The sequence below is a fragment of the Equus asinus genome, chromosome 30 (assembly GCF_041296235.1).
Source record: "Equus asinus isolate D_3611 breed Donkey chromosome 30, EquAss-T2T_v2, whole genome shotgun sequence".
Taxonomy (NCBI): Eukaryota; Metazoa; Chordata; class Mammalia; order Perissodactyla; family Equidae; genus Equus; species Equus asinus.
Genome location: NC_091819.1, coordinates 1,599,917 through 1,621,308, shown reverse-complemented (window position 1 = coordinate 1,621,308; position 21,392 = coordinate 1,599,917). Strand labels below are relative to the sequence as shown.

At 56.7% G+C, this 21,392-nt stretch overlaps 2 long non-coding RNA genes across 4 annotated transcripts; one reads left to right on the top strand and one right to left on the bottom strand.

Moving 5' to 3' along the window:
- Positions 1-259: 259 nt before the first annotated feature.
- On the top strand, positions 260-9,595 carry LOC139042571 (uncharacterized). 3 transcript variants are annotated; one of them, XR_011499451.1, is made up of 4 exons: positions 260-796; positions 2,603-3,968; positions 5,664-5,732; positions 6,565-8,024. It is a non-coding gene; the product is annotated as an uncharacterized lncRNA (long non-coding RNA). The 3 variants fall into 3 exon arrangements; XR_011499452.1 differs by lacking the exon at positions 260-796 and adding an exon at positions 9,164-9,595 and having other exon boundaries at positions 3,906-5,732; positions 6,565-7,725; XR_011499450.1 differs by lacking the exon at positions 260-796 and having other exon boundaries at positions 3,906-4,214.
- A 1,034-nt stretch (positions 9,596-10,629) lies between these two features.
- On the bottom strand, positions 10,630-17,753 carry LOC106832405 (uncharacterized). The gene is made up of 3 exons (XR_011499453.1): positions 15,009-17,753; positions 13,848-14,687; positions 10,630-11,367 (listed from the first exon to the last, which is right to left on the bottom strand). It is a non-coding gene; the product is annotated as an uncharacterized lncRNA (long non-coding RNA).
- Between the last annotated feature and the right edge of the window lie 3,639 nt (positions 17,754-21,392).

Below are 21,392 nucleotides of genomic sequence, written 5' to 3'. Positions count from 1 at the left end.
AAAGCCTAAGAGGACCAGAGACGCCTGCACTTGCATGTGATGTGAACAGAGCTGCTGGCAGACTCCAGGGAGCATCCTGGAGCTGAGCTGAGGAGCAGCAGTGGGGCCCACCTCAGGGAGGTCTGAGGGTCTCCAGGCGGGTGTCCAGGGAGCTAGGTTCCCCAGCTTCCAAATGGCCCCCTACGTGCCACGCCTGGCCCCCCTGGGGAGACTAACTCACCTCCTCCCTGAGCCCTGTCCCTCGTCTCAGCCAGCAGAATCCGGGGGGCTGGGCCGTGCCGGCTGCACCTGTCTATGGGGTATTTTTAGGACGGTTGGTGAACACATCATACCCCGTAGTCAGGGAAAGACAATGCCTGCTATGTTAATCCCATGGCTATTATTGTCTGTTGTCTCCTGGGCCGGGGTCCCAGGCTGTGGCAGGACAAGCCGGGCACTGACCCCTCGGGGAGGCCAGGAGAGGCCTGGCAAGAAGCAGGAGGTCAGGCAGCAACACCCCACTCCCCGCCGGGTCGGGGAGAGAACTGGTGGACGGGGCGTCCTGAGGAGACGCAGCCACAGTACCACGGGGTGGGGAGGCCACCACCGTCCTGGGGCCCAACAGCAGTGGTTCTAACCTGGCCCAGGTCAGGGTGACATTGGGAAGCGTCCATGCAGGAAGGCTGCCAGGGAGAATGGACAGGGTCTGGGAAGCTATGGGGGTCTGAGCACAGGATTCCAAGGGGAGGGGCTGGGATGGAAAATGAAGGTAGCGGCCCAGGAGCAGCTGGGGCCGAGAGGGACCAGCGGCTGGAAGGTGAGTCTGCTGGGGTTTATGACATGGGCTTATCATGTTTATAATTTATACAATTACCTTCTCACCAGACCTTAATATGCACAAAAACCATGAATTGTCTGCGTGGATTAGAAAGGAAAACGCAGAACAGACTGACAAAGTAAACAGCAAAAGGGGGTCAACACAACCTAAGAAACAGGCACTCGGATGTTCACAGGAAGACACAGCGGCCCCTGGTCTCCACAGGACTCTAGGAATCACGACTTGGGTGTTACTCATCCTCAGGCCCTGTTGGGACAGCCTGGGGCTGGTCTCCCTCGTCTCAGGTCCCAGCGTCCCGACTCCGTCCACACCATCCCACCACGCCATGTGGGCTCCAGCGGTCAGCCGTCCACCCTCTGACCGGCCGGCCGCCCAGCTGCGGTGGGAAGGGATGGCCTTGCCCTCGGCTTCTCTCCTGCCGTCTGCTCAGAGATGGCCTTCGGAAACGAGACTGCTGTGCCGTGTTGTCCTTGCCCCCGGCCCCAGCCTCCCTCTGCGGGTGCGGTGGGTGCTGAGGCTGCCGGAGTCCATCTGCCGGCCTGGCGATCTCTGGCTGCAGGCCGCCCACACCAGGGGGAGGACCACTGCCCATGGCGGTCACAGCCCAAGTCCCCGCTCTCTGCCCCGGCCAAGACACCTCTGCAGCCTTTCTCCTGCCCTCCTTGTTCACAGTTGTCCTGCGAAAAGGTGACCCCCTTCTCAGTGCACACCTGCCCAGAGGCCTGGTCCCCCACCCCCATTCCTGCAGAGTGGGGACAGCTGTCCCGGGAGCTATGAGGCTAAGTCCGGCCCCGCTGCTCACCCAGCCAAGGAGGAACCTCCCCAGACACAGCCGGAAACAGTGCTCGTGGCCCTGCCAGAGCCCCCAGCAGAGCTACCTGCGGTGGGCTGAACAATGGCCCCCTAAAGACGTCATGGAAATGTGAATGTTACCTTATGCGGCCAAAGGGACTTTGCAAATGGGATTAATTTAGGGCGCCCGGGATGGGGAGAGCATCATGGAGATGGGGAATTGTCCATGTGGGCCCCTCGAACCACATGGGTCCTTGTGAGACTGAGGCACGAGGGTTAGGGTCAGCAGGGGGAGATGTGGTGGAGGAAGCAGAGGCCAGAGAGGAGAGAGGATGCTTTGGTTTGGGGACGGAGGAAGGGACCACGAGCCAAGGAATGCAGGTGGCCTTTAGGAGCTGGAGAAGGCAAGCACACGGAGGGAAGCAGCCTGGCCCCGCCTTGTCTGTCGGCCCAATGGGACCGATTGTGGATTTCTGGCCTCCAGAACTCTAAGGTAACAAGTCTGTGTTGTTTTGAATCACTACGTCCGTGGGATTTGTTACGGCAGCAAGAGAGAAGACAAAGCCGCTCCTCAGCACCTGGCTGGGCCCTGGGCCTCTGTGGTCCAGGCTGCACGTGGGGCCAGTGGGGAGAACGCCAGGCCTGGGAGGCTCACAAGAAGAACCAGGCCGGGGCCAGGGTCCTCAGGTCTGGCAACCCCGAGGCACATCTCCACACGTCCTGGCCTTCCCTAAAGCCGGCTCTGGTCTTGCCCAGAGGATCGCAGAACATCAGAGCTGGAAGACTGTCCGGTCCGATCATTGTGCCCACAGGGAAACTGAGGCACAGAGAGCAAGGCTTCATGGTGGCTGGGCCGGATCTCCTAACCCCCAGCCCGGGGCTCCCGTCATGCTTCCCCTAATGTCACTTCTGTAATCCTAATTCAGCCCAATTCTATCCTGGCACCTCCTTTTAACCCTAACGTGACCCTGCTCCTGCCTTTAACCCTAACAGATCCCGTGGCCCCAAGGAGCCCTGGACGAGAAGAGGAAAGTGCGCCCCCTCCCCGTGGGTGCAGCCCCACAGGTGGATGGAGCCCCCTCCCAGCCTGCTCCGTGGTTCTCGTTGGGTGAACGATCCACATACCACGCCTGGCAGACCTCGCCCTGACCTGCTGGAACTTTCTTTGTCTAGCTGTCTCTTCTCTCACTTGGTTCCTGAGGCAGCCCCCGCCCACTTGTCACCCATTCTGTACACAATTTCGTGTGAGATGCTGAAACTTCCCTTGTTCCTATGCCTAAGCCAGCTCCCTCCCCGACGCCTGCTCCACACCGAATGGGGGAGCCTGGCCTTGTTTCCCCCCCCCCCCCACCTGGCATTAGCCCTGCCTTCATGCAGGCCTTCGAGAGTTTACATTTAGGGTCCCTGTGGGTAGCCCCAGCTGCACAGCATCCTCTCTCAACCTCAGGTTCCTCCTTCGTGAACTGGGTTGGTGGTGTACAGTGACTGAGGTGAACCTGGCTTCCACCGGGACCCTCCTCCTTGGGACAAGGGGGATGGCCTTCCTGTAGCCTCTGTTTAAAGTCCAAAGAGAGTCTGAGGCAGCCTTGAGCAGAAGCTGGGCCGTGTGGTCCATGCCCTCTCAGATCTCCTGTGACTTCCCAGCTCAGTGGAAAATGCCAGAAGGAGAACCCTTGCCAGGAGGAGGAGGACTGAGAGCCAGGGCTCGCCAGATCCAGGGAGAAAGGGGCCAGGCCAGGAAGAGGCAGGGACTCAGGTGGGCCAGGCGAAGGGGGACGACCTGGAGGGGCTTCCAGCCTCTGGTCCCTCTGGCTTCCAGTGTCAACTGGACCAGGAAGGAAGTGTCGGGCCAGAGGAGCTAAGCCTTGTGAGGCCGTGTGGGCTGTGAGTCAGGGCCCCAGCCCCTCGGTGGCCGACACCTGTCATCCCGGCTGCCCTGGAATTGCCCGGGAAGCAGAGGAGCCCGAATTAGCAAGTGACAAGGCTCAGCCTTCCCGCCCAGCACTCTGGGCCAGCGCCCCGTGACAGCCAGCGCCACGAGCCCCCCCTGCCTCCTCCACCCCGTGTCACCATCTTAAGCCCATCGGGTGATGCAGGGCCGGGTTTCCAGCGGCTCAGTCCTGGGAGGAGGTGAGGCAGGGGGCGGAGGGGGCTGGAGCAGAAGAAATAAAGAAGGGAAAGTAGACGTCCCCCCATTTCCTGCCACAAACCAGCCTCACTGCCGAGGCCTGAGGATCAGAGACACCGTGCGGCACAGCAAGTCACACTCGCCCCTGGGGGCAGACACTGCACTCACTGATGACGGTCTCCCCGGGGAGCTCAAGCAGCTCAGACCCTCTGAGCCTCCGCGTCCTCGTCTGTAAGATGGGGTGATGGCGGCGCTGCCTCAGTGGGTACTGGGGGCTTAACTGAGTCACGTGCTCAAAGGCTTTAAGCAAATGCTTCACAAATGTGGGCTCGGGTGTTCTCTGAAGCCTCTGACCGACCTGGGAAGCGGCTCGCCGAGGCCCTGGGCACCCGGCCTCTGTGCTCCTGAACCAGCCCTCCCGCTGACGCCTGGACAGGGCGAGTGCTCCGTCCATAGGGACCAGCCCCGATTGTCCGCGTGAGTTTATCTTCCAGCAACACGCGGCTTCCTGGGAATTTGGAGTGACCAGCGTGGGGCCCCAAAGCCCCATATCATTCCTTTCAACATTAAAAGCCATAAGGGATGCTTTCAACTGCAGGTTCCCCATTGACCTGATTGTGAGGGGTTTGGCTCCATGGCAACAGACGGTATCGGCCCATTTTCAGGGCTTAGATGCCGTGAGGAGGAGGCCCTGCTGTCCCCTCCAGGGAGGCCTGCGTGGGGCCGGTGATGGGTGAATGGTGGTGACGTCGGGCTCAGGGAGCCTGGGAGAGGCACAGCAGGGAGAGGAGGCAAGGGCAGGGCTCCCAGCGGGCTCCACGCTGCTGGGGCCTGGGCTTCAGTTCCACTATGGCCTTTCTCACATTTCGTGTAAGCCCTGCACCTTCCAGACCCCACTATCCCACCTCACCCGCCACCCCCTGCCCGAATCTTTGCTTCCCCTCTCCCTTGAGCTGCCTTCTCCTCCAGCTCAGGGTTGCCCATCCTGAGCCCCGCCCCCCAGCTCCTCTGCTAGCTCCCCTATCAGCCTGGTGCATCAGTGGAGGAAGGGGACCACCCCACTGTCACCCCAGGTCCCTCTGTGCCGCCGGCCAAGCCCTCCCAGTCAAGAGCCTGGGCTTGGCTGGGCCTTGACGGGTCCCTGCAAGACAGGCTGATTCTCCAGAAATTCCATAATAAGCAGGCAGGGTTTGGAGCCGACCCTGTGGGGCTGGGGGATGTGGGGGACTGGAGAATGAGCTAGCAAATCAGGGGTGGACCCCACCCTAGAAATGAGCTCTTTTCAAACTGGCACGTGAGCAGTCAGCAGGGCTGGAGCTGGAACACCAGCTCGCTGTGTCTCTCCCAATTCCGCCTCACCCCCCAGCCCCGCAATGTACCCCCAACCCCTTGTCTCCTGCTCAGCTCCTGGCTCGCCTGCCCTGCCACCCTGGCCACCGAGCCTATTTGCTGCCTTGAAGCCCAGACCTCGTGGGCGCCCGCTTCTGCATCTTTGAGCTCGCAGGTTTCCAAAGCAGAGCTGTTCCTCCATGTTGCTCTCCCCTAGTTGATGCTTCCAGGCCCTACAGGAAGTCACCTCCTCCAGGAGGCCTTCCCAGATTCCACACATCCCTCCGGGCACAGGACTTCCTGTCTGTGCCGCTCACTTGGTTCTAGGCCTTGCATCGCCTCTCTGAGGTCCACGGGTTCCCCTCCCTCCCAGAAAGCTGTCTCTGGGGTCAGGCTATGGGGCTTCTGCTCTCTGTCTGTCCCCTCGGGACACAGCCTGGCATGCAGCAGAGCAGGTGTCTGCTGGTCCAGTGGCTTCAGCCTTTATGGTTCATCAGAACCCCTGCAGGGCTTGGTGAAAGAGCGATCCTGGGCCCCACCTCAGAGTCTCTGCATCAGCAGGTCTGGGGGGCACCCGGACATCTGCGTCTCTAACAGGTTCCCGGGTGATGCTGAGGCTGCTGTTCTGGGGACCCCACTTGAAGAACCACTGTCGTACTAAACCAGGTAGGAAAAGGCACCCCTGGGGCAGACACAGCCCTTTGGGGGAGTGTCTTGACTTCGGCCTGTGTCATCTCTCAGCAGGGCCCCTGGGTTGGGCATAAAGCCAAGGACTGCCCGGACCCACCCCTGTCATTGCCCCCAAGCTCCAGACTCGGAGAACTCTGGTGGTCCCAAACACCTGCCATCCATTCATTCATTTGTTCGTTCAGCCGCACCCGGGGTCCCAGGCACTGAGCCAGGCTATGGGGATACGATAGTGAGCTCGGACCTTGTCCCCGCTGCGGCCCAGGCCGGGCGGACGGTCCTGGACCCCCGGACAGAGCCCCTCACGTTTGCTGAGCCTCTCGCTGCTTTTCCACTGTTCCTCCCTCCCCCGCTGCAGACAGTGAGGGACGGAAATCATTTTCTTCTTTGTCAGAGGGATGAGCTTCGTCCCGGGGCGGAGGGGGGCGGGTGTCAGTGGGGGCAGGGTCCCAGCCTGCTGTCCCTCCCGGCTGCCGAGTGTGTGTCCCGCCCGGGCCGCCCCAGCATCAGACCCGTGTGCACCGTGTGTTTGACACGCTCGTCCAGGCCTCTGCAAGTCCTCGTCACTCAAGGGCCCCAACCTGAACCCTGATTGCCCCTCCCCCCTGCTCCTCCTTCTGTGCATCACGCACAGAAATGGCACGGCCATGCCCGGAGCCCACCAGAAACCCCAGGGTCATCCCGTCCTCCCCTGCCTCGCTCCCACGGTCTGGTGGGCACCAAGTTCTGTCCTGTCCCCACTTGGGATCTTCTGCCCTGTGGTCTCTGCTCAGGCCACTGCGTTTTGCCGACTTGCTTGCCACCCCTCCAGGATCCCCACGGCTGCCTGTACCGTCTCCCTAAAGTAAGAAGATGATCATGTTGCCTCCATGTTCCCCCATCCGTCACCTCAGGATGAAACACAGGCCCTACTCAAAGGGTCAAGCCGACGCCCTTTGTGACCTCACAGCTCCTGGCTTCCACACTCCCTTCCCTCAGGCTTCACGGAGCTGCTGGAAGCTCCCGGAGCGGGTGGAGGCTTCTCAGAGGCTCAGAGGCCCTTCTGTCTCACCCAACCCCCAATGAACTGCCTCCTACCCTCCTACAAATCTTGGTGGAGCATTGCCTCCTCCAGGAAGCTCACCTTGACTGTACTGGGAGCCATCCTCCAGGCTCCACAGCCCCTGTGTGTCCCTCTTTTGCTGCACGTAACCCACAACATTGGAGTCCTCTCTCTCCTAGTTTCGAGAAACTTGAGTGTTGACGCCAGGTCTTACTCATTTCATGTCCTCGGTGGCCGGCACAGGGCCTGACACCAATAGGCGATCAATAAACGCTCACTGGACAAATGAATGGACAAATGGACGACACAGAGAGGAGTCTTCTGACCAAAGACAGTGGCAGAAACTGCCTGTAGGGCTCAGGGGGGACCCTTGCTTCTCCCCGGGGCCCTGAAATAAGGCAGGGGAGCTCCCGGCTGAGGGGTAGGGAAGCGTCCTGTTCGAGTTCTTGGCACCCAGGGGCCCCCGGGGACAGGCAGCCACAGCCGCCCACTGACCTCACCGCGGGGGCTGACGGGCTCTCCTGCCCGTGATGTGCTCAGACATACATAAAAACAACAGCTGGGCAGCTGGGCCTTTGTTGGTGTTAAACTTAGCCCCTCGGAGGTCACCCTGAACCATGACACCCCCTCCACCCCATGTCCAAGCTGGGGCCGGGCAGGTGCCAACACAGATAGAGGGCCTTGACGGTGCCAACCCAGAGGGCCTTGACGCCTGGCGAACGCCCAGCCTCCCTGCCACCTCCCCCCACCACCGGCTCCAATTCTCTCCGAGCCCCAACCCCCCGCAGCCTGCAGCCCTCTCTCTCCGTTGCTCTCGCACTCCTGCCCCTGCTCCAGGGCTGCGCTGCAGGAGCCTCGGGGAGGAAGCGGCCAGGAAGGGGCCTTCTCCATCGGAGGTTCCAAGGAAGTTCCTCCAAGACCCCGGCCAGGGTGAGAAAACTCTCCAAAACTCCGAGGCTGGGCTGAACCTCCTCCTGAGGGTAGGGATTCCGGGGACCCCGCCCCTTCCACACTGGGGCAGAGGGTGGGCAGCCTGCTGACTCCTCTCTCGCAAGAAAGAGGGGGCCCCTCCTCCATGTCCTCCTCAGTGTAGGCTCCAAGCCCAAGGTCTCTTCTCTCCTTGTTGGAGGAGTCACCTGCCTGAGGATTCGCAACCCCACGTCGTGCCTCCACCTGCTCACCGTGGGGCTGCAGGGGACCCCGGACTCCAGACTCACAGCCACACCCAGACTTACCATAACGGCTGGAGCAGAGGTGGGAAACCAACCAGGGTGTGTGTGGGAGTGAAATTCATTAATCCTCCGGGACAGTGAGTGCCAGGCTTGGTGAGGCCACCCCTTCTGTTCCCGGCTCAGCCGTCCCGTGTGTCTGTGGCGGCACTTTGCAAAACAGGCTCCGCCAACCCTCGAGGGTATGTTGCTGGCCTTGTCCACATGTTGGCCTTTGCCCTGATGGGGCAGAGACAGTGGTGGGTAGAGCTGCTGGTGCGAAGCAGGGACCGAGGAGCCCAGACGGTGCTGGCCGCCGTGTCCCTGTCCCCCACCCTCTCAGCGGGGCAGCCGGTTTTACTGCAGTGCCCTCGGCGATGCGGGAAGAAGCGTGAAGTGCGTTGTACTGAATACAGCAGGTGCACACCCTGTGCGGCTGCCAGGTCCCAACGCAGAAGGAAGGCGCACTTGGTGCCGCTCACGTGGCACGTCATTTCCACTCGAAAGAGGGAGAGATTGAAAAACTGTGGTCAGTTGGACTTGAATATTGGTAGATGTTTTCTCCAAAATGAACCAAACGGGCCTGTCGCTTCAAGGAAAACAGCGGAGCGTACTTGTCAGTTATAAAATTCAAGCTTTGGGGCAGGCCTGCGGCTGAGTGGTTAAGTTTATGTGCTCCGCTTCCACGGCCCAGGGTTTTGCTGGTTCAGATCCTGGGTGTGGACATGGCACTGTTCATCAGGCCATGCTACGGTGGCATCCCATATAGCAGAACCAGAAGGACCCACAAATAAAGATATACAACTACTTACTCGGGGGCTTGAGGAGAAGAAGAAGAGAAAAAAGAAGATTGGTAACAGTTGTTAGCTCAGGTGCCCATCTTTAAAAAAAACGAGAAAGTAAAATAACACCAAGAAAAAAAATCAAGTTTTATAAAATTCAAGCTTTTAAGTGAAAACTCAAATCTTGGAGAATTCATATCCACCTTTGGGAGCTTCACCGTTTTGCATGTTGCAAAAGTCTCCGTATGCAGATGCCCCGATACGTGATAAGGTCGGCGGTGATAATAAAGAACCTGATTTTTAGAAATCATTGAATGAGGTAGGAAATGTGTTAACATTTGGAGGATCCATACAACTCAGGGCACCAATATTTTCCAGATGCCCAAGGTGCAGCGTTACAACATCGTGCCCAGATGAGAGGTCCACTCTGACGAAACAGACAATGAGATGCCGCTGACGGGCTCCAGGTTCCACGCAGCCGCCAAACTTTAAGAAACTCCCACCGGGCGAGTCTTGACCTAGAACCTGAGAAGAATGTCCACAACCCTCTGGAAGGCTGTGAAAACGCTCCTCTCTTTTCTGACTACATACCTGTGTGAGGCTGGATATCTTCTGTGTCCTCCCACCAAGGTGCGTTACGACAGATCGGCTGCAGAGGCAGGTATGAGAGTCCAGCTGACTCCTAGCAAACCAGATGTCCAAGAGATTCATAAAAACGTAAAACAATGCCACTCTTATTAGGTACTTTTATTTCATAATTTTATTATGAGACATTTTATTTATAATAAATCATAGTTTTCTTTATTTTTATTTATGTTTGTATTATTTATAACATTGTATTTATAAAAGTATTTTATTCATATTAACACGTAAGACGGGCCTATGATTATAATTATTAAATGAATTAATATTTTAAAAATTTCTCAGTTTTCATTTCTGATAAGGTATTTATTGACACCTCTGACTGACTTAAAAAGTCTTTAGGGTCCTCAGTAAAGAGTGTAAAAAAGTCTTGAGCCCCCAAATTTGAGAACCACTATTTCTGGTTTTCGTGGTTGATTATCATTATTATTGTCCTGACTCACTTATGTTATCTATCAAATAAAGTAAAAAACAAAAGCGATCAAGAAAAAATGAAGCATGATTTTTAATTCTGTCAAGTGACAGCCGGTAACAGGAATCAATCAAGAAATTCTTAACACCCTGTTGAGTGCGGGAGACGCCACCGCCAGGGAGCTCCGAGGATTTCACGGGCTTAATAAAATGTCCCTAAAATGACAAGTTAGGGATGTTTTCAAAATGAACTGCGTGGAACAGTTTGAGCGGGCAGCTGTGAGTTGTGGTTCAGTCCTTCTCTCCGTATCTTTGTGAGAAAACTCCGGCTTTGACAGGCGGCCTCCGGGAGCCCAGGTCAGATCCCAGGAGCTGGGGATGCAGGTCTCCCCCTCACCACCAGAGGGAGCATTGGTGCAGGTGCGCGTGTGTGCATGTGTCAGACAGAGACGGAACGTGTGCACACATACGTGTGTGCATGTGTGTGAGCATGCATCTGCATGTGTGTGCACACGTGTCAGAATTTGTGCATGTGTGTACTTGTGTGCAAGCATGTATGCGTGTGTGTGTGTGTGTGTCAGAGACAGGCAGAATGTGTGTGATATGAGATTGTTCATTGTGGAAACTTAGGAGTGGCTGACCGTGCGAGAATGGCCCTTCTCTCTACTTCATCCCTCCCCCCACCCTCCACCCGGATGATAAACAGCTGAGCCCCGACCCTCATCCACCCCCCGCTGAGCCCTCCCTGCTCCCATGCCTCCTTCACACGAGGTCCTCTGGTCCGTTCCAGGGCTGGAGCAAACGCAGCCGATCTGACAGCAGTGCTGTGTGACACACAGGCTATAACCCGATGCAGCTGTTTGAAAATGGGTGTCTTTCTTAAGGTGAGATCTCCCTGCCGTCTAGAGCCCCCTCGAGGATCTAAGAGGTTCTTTACTTTTGGGGAGGTTTAGAACTTCCTCTGAGAACTTTTGAAATCCGTGACATTCACACATATCGTTTTGGAAGTCATAAGTTTTCACACACACCCGTTCCAGGGGCTCAGAGACGCCCTGAAACACATTCAAAGACACACAGGGACAGGGGGGTGCCTGAGCCAGTCGTGTGTGCACAACCGTCTCCAAGGACCTCGGGACACCTGTGGCCGCTGCTGCTCTCAGGGGTGGCCTGAGATGCTGAGGATGGAGCTGGAGGAGAGGCGGCCGGCACCAGGGGGCGGTGTGGAGCAGGAGCGAAGGATGGAAGGATGGGGGGGGTGGTTCCCAGGGCGCCTGGTGCAGGGCAGGGAGCCACGTTGGTTCACAGCCTGTGACAGGACGACGCCGCTTCTCCCCAGCACCTCCTCCTCGTGTGCAATCACTCGCGGTAACTCAGGAGGTTCCGCCGGGGGTGAAATGCACGCTTGCTGCATTTTCGCATGCATTTTTGAAGCATGAGACTTCTCCGTGCCTCAGACTAGAATCCAGACAGAAATGGAGCCTTATCCTGCTTTGTCGTCCACGTGAAGATGTGACAAACTCCCCGGACATCTGTAATACACGCAATAAGACACATGTTTTACCGTGGTACTGACAGGTGTGCTGAATTCTCTCAGAAGGGCCCCAAAAGAAGCTTCACCGAGGGGGTAACCCTTGAGCTGGGCTTTTTAGAAAGTTCATCAGGCAACCAAGGAGAATGGCTTCACAGACCCAAATAACAGACTGAGCAATGACGCAGCGGCACGACAAGGGGTAGGGCGGGGGGCGGATATGAGCAGTTTGCTCTCGCTAGGGTGTGAAGGGCTAGGCTGCGGACAAGCAGGAGGCGATGAAGCTGGGAGTGGATGTAGGGTGGTGACAAGTCACAAAACCTGTTCTCATGCCAGGTGGCCATCAGCCTGGACTCCCTGCATCTAACTGAGGTCCGTTAAAGGGCTATAAACCAGGGTGACACAGTCAGATGTGAATTTAGAAAGTTTGCACAGACTGCAGAATAAAACTGGGTTAGAGAGTGCAAGGATTGGAGGCCAAGGGGCCAGGTCAGAGGCAATTAGAACAACAACAGCAACAATAATAATAAACAAATAATAAAATTAAAATATAAATAATATACAAATATAAAAAAAGCATAATAATAAGGGGTGACTGCAGACAGGGACTGAATTCAGGCAGCGGCCACAGCTGCCTGTTGAATTAGGAGAACGGCCTGCAGCAATAGCTGACTGTGCAGGTGTGTGTTGCGGAGCAAAGGAGAAGAATCTGGACTGATGCTCTGGCTTCGTCCACAGGATGCGTGTGGTGCCTTAAACTGAAAATGGAGCTATCTCACAGAGAAGGAGCTGGTTTGGGATGAGGATGTGAGCTCCGTCTTGGAAGGTAGACCCGGAGATGCTCAGGGGACAGACGGTGTCCCTGTGGGGTAGCTGGGCAGCTGGACAATCTGGGGTCAGACCGGAGTCATTGTCTTCTCATAGCAGTTAAGACCCAGGCTGGATGAGATGGGCAGGATGTGGGGGGAGAGGGGAGAAGGAGAGAGGTCAAGAGGGCCAAGGATGAAACCCCAAGGGGAACGGACATGTAGGGGGAGGCCGAGGAAGGGCTTCAGAGGAGGAGAGGAAGAGAGAAGTGGGTGGAACAAGATCAGTGTGACGTCACAGAGGTCACGGGAAGCAGAATCGGGGGGGCGGGGAGACCCACGGCATCAGTGTCCTGGAAGTCAGTCCTCCACTAGGGCTCAGGGGTGGAATATCTGGGGTCCTGGAGGGAGGGTCTCAATGCAGACACCTAAATGCCAGCATGCCCCAGGACCCAGGGCCCAGCGGAAAAGGAAGGGGTCCTCTCTAGCGACACCGGGGTTCAGGGACAGCAGGCACAGCTGAGGACAGGGCATCACTCTGAAATCAAGAGGACTAAGGAAAGTTCCTGACAGAAGGGCAGGACAGGACCACCCCAACTCCTGCCGCTGAGCCACTGGCAGCCAGGCTGGCACTGCCTGGCAGGAGACGAAGGGTCCCATCCCAGGAGCAGGCGCCAGTACCAGGGGGTCCCGCAGTGAGGCCACGGGGCCCCAGCTTGATCCCCCAGGGTCAGACCCCTGAGACACCGGCCCGACCCCACACAGAGCTACCAATCCACGCTGAGCGCCTGGAATCACGTGTGGAAATGGACATCGAAGGCTCACCCGGTGTTTGAAGGAAACATCTAACTCGAAAGAGAAGGAAAACCGATTAAAAAGCAATCTGGAGAGAAGACACAATGCAGGGAAGAGAGAAGAACTTAAAAAAAAAACTGTGGCTAATATATTTATAGAGAGAGGACATCGTGTCCGTGCAATGGGAGGAGAACGCTGCACAAAAAAGGAGAGGAACGTTCAGAAAATAAAAACGACTCTTGGGAATCAGACTATGAAAGCAACGAGAAAACATGCAATAGAAGGGCTGGGTGGTAACGTTGAAGGAATCTTCCAAAAAGCACAAAAGAGATGGAAAGCAGATGGCGAAGGATGAGGAAACAGAAGGATCCTCCAGGGCCCAGGGGTCACGTCTCAGAGCCCCCGAGAGCTCCAAAAACTTAGACGGAGACGGTTATCACAGAGGTTAGCCCGCACCGCCCAGAACCGAGGGCACAGGGCTCCCCAGCTCTAATAAGGACAGAGGCCTACGGCGCAGCAGACAGGAGAAGGTGAGCAAAGCTTTCAGAGAGAAAAACGTGGGTCGCAGACAGCGGATAGAAACGTCGAACAGCTGTAAACACTGGAAACTAGAACACAATAGAAAAACGCCTTCAAAATCCTAAGGGAAAGTCATTTCCAGCAAGAACGCTATAGACACCCAGCCAGACCATCGATTCACGGCGAGGGGAGAGGAAAGATATTTTAATCCGCAAACCTTCAAAATTCTCTTGTCTCTTTTCTCAGTAAGTTGCTGGAATTTGTGTTTCACCCAAAATGAAGGAGCACTAACCACAAAAGAGGTAGACAGGGTGCAGGAAATTCGGGGTTCGATGGGTAAGAGGGGACGGGAGGAAGGTACCAGGTCAGGACCAGCTGCAGACGAGGCCCAGTGATGCAGGAACGTTCCTGATTCCCTCGTGGGTTTGGGTGCACTCAGCTCGCTCTGCCATCAGGAAAAGGGAGCCTAGTTCAGTCCTGGACACAGAGACAAGTGAGAACAAGGCCACCTTAACTTCAGAGAACATCTCCGGTCACATAAAAAGGGACGTTCATCAGAACATACTGCAGGGCTTGGATGGGAAAAATATTGACAAAGGCAAGATAGGTCAATGCTCTCAATGTAACCAAAACCTGAGATAAAGCGAAATTCATTGAGAGGATGTGGGAGGGAGGGATGTGTGCGTGAGCGGGGAGGCGAGGTCTGTGTGTAACAGTGTGATGCGTGTCAACAAAAAATAACCCATAACCAAGCTATGAATGGAAACTGGGGGGAGTTTATTCTGAGCCAAATGTGAGGACCATATAGCCCAGGGCCTTCCTTCCCCAAGGAAAGAAGGGCACCAAAGAAGTGGGGTGCACAGAGCCGTTATATCCCCTCAAAGAGCCTGTTCCACATATGATTGCAATGTCCCTTTTATAATAATCATGAGACTGCTCTGTCGGCACAGTGATTGATGGACGCGGCAGGTAGGTCTGCTGTCTCAGTGGACACAGCAGGTGGCAGGTCTGCTGTCTCGAGCTGGGTGGTCCCAGGTGAGTGCAGCCATCAGTTCCTAGCCTAGGGAGAGATGCTTATCCTTAAGGAAGTGCCACTGTGGGGGAAGTTGCACCTTTATCTTAAGGCCCTTTGTTCTTGTCTTTGGGACACAGCAGATGCTTAAGCAGAGATACGATGCACGCTCAACGGCCACGTCAGACCCTTTTGGAAAAACAAAGGACGAATTAGGTTATACTGAATGGCTTCCTCATATATTCCAGTATACCCTTTTGCTTGCCATTTGTCACACGTAATGTGTAACCGTGGTGACAGCGGGCAGGTGACTCGGACGCACGGGGACTGCAGACAAAGGGCGGTACCGTCGCGGCGGTTTGGGTGAGCAGAGGCCGAGGCTCAGATGTTCCTCTCCCTCCCGCCTTCAGCCGGTCTCCTTGGGACGGCAATGCACTCGTTCAGACTAGAGTGTCACCGCGGGGTCTGCCTCCTACCTCCCCCAGAGGACCCCCCGGAGCATCGACGTACCAGGAGGGAAGAGCGGAGGGTGGGAGGACAGTGGAAATCGAAATGACCCTGCAGCCAACCACTCCGCTGACCTCGGGCCGGCTCCTTAGCGTCTGTGAAAGTCGGGCTCGTCTGTAAAACGGGAAGGGTGACGCTGCCATCCCAGGACTGCTGTGAGGATCCAGTGAGATAATGTCTGTGCAGAGTCTTCCATGAGTCATTGAGAGCGACGTGGGCTTTTTAATGAAACCAAACGAATGAAGCGTTGATGGTGGAAGTGCCGGGCTGGTGACGTGTCTGCGTGTGCACAGTAGGGGGTTCCACCTCCACCACCCCCAACCCCACGGGAAGCCCAGGGGCTCGGGAGATCCACCTGGGGTCTCACGTCCTGGAACAGTAAGAACCACAGAGCGACGAGGCCGCCCTCGGCTTATCCAGGCCTCCGAGCAAGGCTGTGGGACAAATGGGGTCAATTATTGTTCCTCGAGGAGTCACCGTGACACGGAGTTAGCAGACACTGACCCACTGGTCCTGGGAAAACAGGGTTAGGGCCCCTCGAACCTCTGCTCGTAGCACTGTCCTCAGCCAGTCAACGCATGACCTTGTTTCCTGGGTGTCTCTGCTTAAAGACCCCTGATTGATGTAGGTCATTGACTCCTTCCCATTGAACTCACAGCCAGCAGCTCCATAGCTCTCGCCCCAGTGAAGCCCGTCTCACACCCGTGTGCTCCCCAAGAGCCGCGTCACCACCGTCCTGTGCTCAGGACGCCAGACACAGCTCAGCTCTACACTCGGGGACCGTTTGAAACAGCGAAATCACCAACAGAAAGCACAAAACACAGGGCGCCGACTAGACCTCGGGAAAAATTCTCGCTTGTGGATGAGAGCCAAACCCGGAAGGCAGCGGCGCCCTTCCCCACTCTGCCCACGTCCGCGAACGACCGCAAAAGTACCCCAGGCCTTGAACTGGGGTGTTACAGATGAATCCTAGCAAGTAAGCGGATTTGCAAATGCAGAAACCACAGATAATGGGATTGGCTGCATCGCTAGCCCCAATTTACAGAGCAAGAAATTGAGGCTCATGGGGTGAGTGCCTGGCCCCACCCAGCAAGTGGCAGAGCCAAGATTCAACCCCATCTGTGAGGCGATGGCCATGATTCTGCCACTGTGCACACTGTTCTCCAGGCTGCTGCTCTGTTTACAGAAAAGGCGCTGAGGCCCAGAGAGGGTGCTGAAACACCTAAGGCCACACAGGTGTTGGGGGCAGTTCAGGGGCTAAACTCTGGCTCTGGACCCATGGATGGTCCCTTTTGTCACAGCAGAGCCCCGCCCTTTACGAGCTGCCTGACCTCCTGCGCTGTGCGTTCCCACCTCCCATAATCGCTCTCCCACTCCACCCAGGGACCCTGGGAGCAGGACGGGCCTGGTGAGCTGGGGTGGGAAGCCTCACCCTGGAAGATGCCGTCAGGCCGCTCTGCCACCGGCTCAGCTCTGGCACCTGGATGGGCGCGTGCAGAGCAGGCCACCAGGGGGCGTCCCCCACCCCCACGCACACAGGCGAGCCTGGAGCCCCGCGGGCTGAGTGGTCCAGGAGAAGGCGGAGAAACAATGGGGTGATTGATGCAAACGCGCCATGAAAGACAAATTGTTCAGATGAAGTGCATTCCGGGCTCCCGCCCAACGCCCAGGGTGTGTGGAATTTCAAGGAAAAGCTGAGGAAATCTGGGCTGTCCGGCGGGGACCCCGTGCCTCCCTTCCCTGGAATGTTGCAGGCTGGCCCGGGCTCCCAGAGGCCTGCCCGGCAGAGGTGGGGCGGGAGGAGGGCCAGCCAGCTGACCCTGACCCCCACTCTTCATGTGGCCGCCCGTCTCCTGGACCCACTTGGCCTTGAATAAACTTCTTGCAGCCCACCTCCCCATCCCCACTCCCAGAGCCCGTGTGAACCCCGGAGCTCCCTCTCACTCCCCGGGTGGCCTTGGGTAAAGCCTTCCACCTTTTGGAACCTCTGTTTTCCCATCTGTAAAATGGGAGTCATGGTCTTGTCCGTGTATACCCCACACGGTTATCATGAGAATCAAATGAAGAAGTCCTTTCTGTTCCAAGGAGGCCACTCCTCAAGCTGCCCCAGAAGCGGCCCTGGGCGGCCAATTCCTGCCTCCTGGGACACAGGACTTGCTGCTCAGCACCCCTTCCTCCCCCCCCCAACCTCTGGAGACCTCCAGGTGACCCCAGGCCCAGGACTGACCCTCAGCGTGAGCTCCCAGCCTCCCCGCACCCCAGGATCTGAACTTCCGACCAGCCCCCCCCACCCCCAAAGCCGGGGAGGGTGGAACAGGATCTGAAGCTGAGGCCTGCACAAGGGCTCCTTGTCCTGCCGGGCAGGCTGGCACCCGCCTGTCCTGGCCTGAGGAGGAGTCTCTCTGGGGCTACTGTCTTTCTGTTGTGGCTTGGGGGAGGGGCAGCTCAGAGCCAGGCCAGGGTGGCCGGGTCACATCCCAGCCCACCTCCTGGAGTGCTGTGGGTTTTGATACCTCCCTTCCCACCCCATGTGACCCAGACATCCCAGGATTGGTCCTGCAGCCTTGTGGGCGGGTGACACTACTGTCAATCACGATGCCGCGCCCCTTGCCCCTCCCCCGCCACTTCCATCCCCATCCCCAATTTTCACAGCCTCATCCTATCCTGTTCCTTTGCCATCTTTCATAAGTGAATTATTTATTTTTATTCTTTTAATTGAGGTATAACTGATGTATAACGTTGTATTCGTTTCAGGTGCAAAACATCATGATGCGATATTTGTACACATCGCAAACCAATCACCACGATGAGTCTCGTTAACAGCCATCACCACACCTGGTCACACACTTTTTTCTTGTGATGAGAACTTTAAAGATCTACTCTCTTACAGTAGATCATTATTAATCATTATAATGAATACTTATTATTGATAGCAATTTGTGCAATGCTCCCAGCAGAGCCCTGCCCACATTTAGCAATCAATAAAATTCTCTTTTTTTCCAGCCACCACCCAAAGCCCCCCAGGACAGGAATTTAAAACTCCCAAACCTTTACTCCACTCCTCACGTGCCAATCTTTGTGCCCTGTCCGTCCTGCTGGCCCTGCTTCTTCCCTGGCTTCTTCAGCATCTTGCTGCTCTGCCCTAGTCTGTTCTTGGCCCCAAAGACCTGGGGTCTGAGCCCAGCTCCAACATCACTCAATCACTGTGTGATTTCCAGCAAATTGCTAAACGTCTCTGGGTTCTCAGTGGCTTTATCCCCAAGGGAGACGGGGTCATCTCTGCCCCAGGTGGTAGGGAAGCCCAAATAAGACAGCAGTTACAAAAGGCCAGTACACTGCTGAGAGGTCATTACCACCATCCGCTCGCTGATGGATGGCTTTCCACCCGCCCGGAGTGGGGCTGTCCCTCCTCCAGCCTCTTGGAGACTCCAAGGATAATTACCCTTGAGGTGTGTCGCGTCCTAACTTTATGGAGCATTTTCACACCCTTCAAACCATTATAACTTTCCCCAATGGATCCAGTGCCGGAAGAGGGAGGGAGGGAGGGTTGTTCTGGACAGCTGGAAACGCTCAGCATCGTTTGGGTCGTTTGTACAGAATTTACTATCCGCCGAAGATAAACACAGTCCCTCCTGCCAGACACACACAGTCTGGTGAGGACAGAGCTGGGTAAACAGATGTCAGCAGCCCCACCCTGGGCCCATGTGGTCTCTGGTTTAACCCAGAGCCTGGTGGAGTTTGGTTCTGAACAAAGGCCCTTTGGATGCTAGTGATGACCCAGGAGGAGGCTCACGCACCCCAGACCACACCCTTCCTGCCATGGTCCTTGCCAGCCGCACCCGGGCTTGACCAGACCCAGCCCCTTCCTGGCCTCTGGCAGAGTGAGCCGTTCTCGGTCCCTCAATAAACAATACTGGGCCCATTTGCCAGCATCACACACACGCAGAAGCTCAGGCTCAGGGAGCGGTCGGCAGGTGTGGAAAGGGTTAAGCCCACAGGCTGTGCCTGGGCCCCAGCTGTGCCTGGGCGGCCTGCGGGATTTACAGCCTCCCGCACTGCCCCAGCCCACCCAGCCCTGGCTGGGGAAAGATGCTCCTCTCCCGGAGAGAAGAGGAGTCCGCGCTCCACACCAGACTTCTCCTGTCCCGCGGCCAGGGCCTCCCACGCAGGCGCCGGCCAGGGGGAGGGCCGGGAAAGAGGAGCCAGGACACCGGGAGGAGGCAGGGCTGGGCTCCAGAGACCAGGGTGGGCGGAATTGGAGCTGGCCCTGTCTGTCCTGGGCCTCCCCGCGTTTGGAGACAGTAGGTAGCAGCAGGGGTGTTGGTCTGGGAGCCAGACACCAGGTGAAGATATGTTGTGCCACTCTGTGCCTCAGTTTCTCCCCTTCTGGTCATACCCTCTGGAGTGAGCTTAACAATGGCCCCCAAAATGTCTGAGCCCTAATCCTGGAAACTGTGAATGTTACCGTCTGTGGCAAAGACTTTGCAAATGTGATTACATTAAGGTTCTTGAGGTGGGAGGTTATCCCGGGCCATCCAGGAGGGCTGTAAATGTTGTCACAAGTGTCCCCATAAAAGGGAGGCGCGTGGAGATGACGGATAGGAGGGGAGTAGGCAAGGCGATCACAGAGGCAGAGATTAGAGTGACGGGGCCACAAGCCGAGGACACCTGGGGCCACCAGAAACTGAAGAGGCAAGGACCTGACTCTCACCTGGAGCCCCAGGGAGCGGGGCCCTGCCGACACCTGAGCTCACCTGCCGACGCTGACTTCAGACTTTCAGCCTCCAGAGCAGAGAGACTAAATGTCCGCTGTCTCAAGCCTCTAAGGTGGTGGTAATTGGTGACAGCAGCTGCAGGGACCCAGTGCGCCCTCTCGCCTGACGGAAGGAGCAGAGCGTGCGCCTGGCCCTGGCTCCTTGTAAAGGAGCTTTTTCTATGTCGTGTTGGAGAGTTTCCTTTTCAAACAGCTCATCTTCCTCGTCACTGGGGTAGCACTCGGAATGGGCCAAGGATGTAGTCCCAGCCTGGAACGTTCCAGAATGCCCTGAGGTAGGAAGGCAGGATGTCCTGTGCTGAGCAGGCCGGAGGGTGCATTGCCTACGCGGGTGATGGCAGAGCCCTATGCCTCGCTCCCGGCTCTCAGCTCTGGGACTCGTGTGGCCTCCAAGATGACTGTGCTGAGTGCTAAGCATCTTCTCAGTGCTCACTTGGCCCCGCCCACAGCCTGGGGCATTCCGGTGTCTTTTACGGGTCAGTAATCTCAGGGTTACCTCACCCACTTTTCAAAAAGGCAAACTGTCACATCTGGGGAGCAGTGGGAGGTGAGGAGCGAAAGAGATTCTGGAATCGAAATCAGTCAGCAAACACTGAACTCTGCGTGCCAGGCATGGGGCCAGGTAGAGAGAACGTGGTCCCTACCTGGAGAGGGAGAAAGACTAGTAAGCCAAGGTGACACCAGTAAGAGTGTGTGAGGGCTCCAAGGGATGTCAGCAGAGGATGCCACCTGGCCCTTGGGGCATGCAGGCAACCCTGGAAGGCTTCCTGATGAAGGTGTCCGTGCGAGTTTTCCATCACTGTGTAACAAATGATCACAAACTGAGTAGCATAAAACAACACACATTTATCATCTCACAGTTTCTATGGGAATCTGGGCGTGGGTCTCTCTCATAGGCTGCACCAAGATGTCAGCCAGGAGTTGGGTCTCATCCGAAGGCTTGACTGGGGAAGGACCTGCCTCCAAACTGGTGTGGGCGTTGGTGGGACTCAGTTCCTCAGCTGTTGGCTGGAGGCCACGCTCATTTCCTGGCCATGCGGGCCTTTCCAACATGGCGGTTGGCTTCATCGAAAGGAGCGAGGGAGAGAGTCAGAAGGAGCAGGATGGAAATACCAATCTTTTCTGGCCTAACCGCACAACTGGCCTCCCGTCCTGCTCCATCGGTTAGGAGCAAGATACAAGGCCTCTCCGCTCTCAAACAGAGGGGTTTATGCAAGTATACCAGCAGATGGAGACCACGGGGGTCCTTCCTAGGGCCTGCCTGCCCCTGGGATTCCCAAACTGAGGCTCACAGGAAGAGTAGGGACTAGTCAGGCCAAGGTGGGAACAGAGGCCCGAGAAGAGCACAGGGTTCCGTTGGAAGGACCAGAGCAGAGGGGCTGGCACGCAGAGAGCACGTTACCGCGTGTGTTCACATGTCACCAAATGCCCACTTAGGTGGTCCTCTTGGCCTTGGTTATTGCACGGTAGCCCTGGAGAGGGGAGGGCTACTGTTCCTAACCTACGTTTAGGAAAACTGAGACCCTGACAGTAAGAGCGAGCGGAGGCCAATTGCCCCATGTGGGCTTTCTTCTCCAGGGAGTATTTTGATAAGGCGGGGGTGGGGGGGGGGG